This window comes from Tenrec ecaudatus, chromosome 15 (genome assembly GCF_050624435.1).
Source record: "Tenrec ecaudatus isolate mTenEca1 chromosome 15, mTenEca1.hap1, whole genome shotgun sequence".
NCBI classification, from domain to species: domain Eukaryota; kingdom Metazoa; phylum Chordata; class Mammalia; order Afrosoricida; family Tenrecidae; genus Tenrec; species Tenrec ecaudatus.
The window spans coordinates 59,733,400-59,734,636 of NC_134544.1; positions in this window are offsets into that span (position 1 = coordinate 59,733,400).

Consider the following 1,237-nt stretch of genomic DNA (forward strand, 5'->3'; position numbering starts at 1 on the left):
GACCGGTATGATATTATCAGATTGGTGCCGCCCCAGAGACTATAGCCCTTAGATACCCTTCAAACCTGGAACTGGACATACCCTCGGGGAACAAATGACAGCCAAAGGACAAGCAGGCCCATAAATTGACTAATGACAACCGTGAGGAAGGTACTCATCAGTACAATTAGCAGCGCCAGACCAAAAGGGTAATCTTCCCCTCCAAACAAAGCCGAGCCAGCTGGAAGGAATGGGAAGAAGAGGGAGGAAGAGTTAGTTGCTACTCCCTCAGGGGACCCTCGTTAATGTTGTGAAACCAACTGTGTCTAGGTTGAGTAGAAAATGAATTTGCTTTGTAAACTTTCACCCAAACCACAATAAAATAAATACAGTAAAACTCACAGGCATCAAGGGGGAAATTTTGTGTAATAACAACTGGGCTAGGAATGAAGAGAAACCAGCTCTAGCTGTGAGCTTCTGTCCAGCTCTCTAACCAACACCCGGTGGCTCCCACTCTGCCCTGTCTCTGGAGTCAGGTCCTGTGCGGGGCTCCCTTCTTCTCCCATGGCAGGGGAGTGACTAGCGCTCTAATGTGTAGTAGGTACACCCTGGCCTGTGACCCACAAGGTCAGCAGTTCGAAACCACCAGTTGCTCTGCAGGCGGGAGATGGGGCTTTCTATTCCCTTAATCCTTGCAGCTTTGGAAACCCACAGGGGCCATTCTGTCCTGCCCTTTAGGGTCACTATGCATCAACATCCACTCGATGGCAGTAAGTTTGACTTTGGGGAGCGAGTGACCTAGTAGTGGAGGCTGGGAGAGAAAGGGGAGAGTGGTAGAGAGGCGAGGATTTCTATGTATCTGTGCGACTTGCAAGTTGAGGGCACTCCATTGTGCAATATTTAAAAGCACTCACTTATGGAATAATACAGTAACGTTTGTTCTATCTATGGAGCAGATAGAGACGTGTCCTTTAAAAATTGGACACATCTGTCTTTGAAGAAAGAGCTGTGGGAGGCGCTAATGGCTTGCGATTGCCTGATTATGTAAATGCTGGAGGGGTGGAAGAAAGACCTGGCGACCTGCGTCTGGAAACATCACAGTCAAGAAAACCCTAGGAAGCAGCTCTGCTCTCCAACACCTGGAGCACCACCCACTGCAATCAACTCACCAGCAATGAGTTTGCTTTTTGGTTTGGGTTTTTGGAAGAGAGAGTTAGACGTGAGTTTCGCCCAGCTGGGCCACTAGTAGGCTCTGACT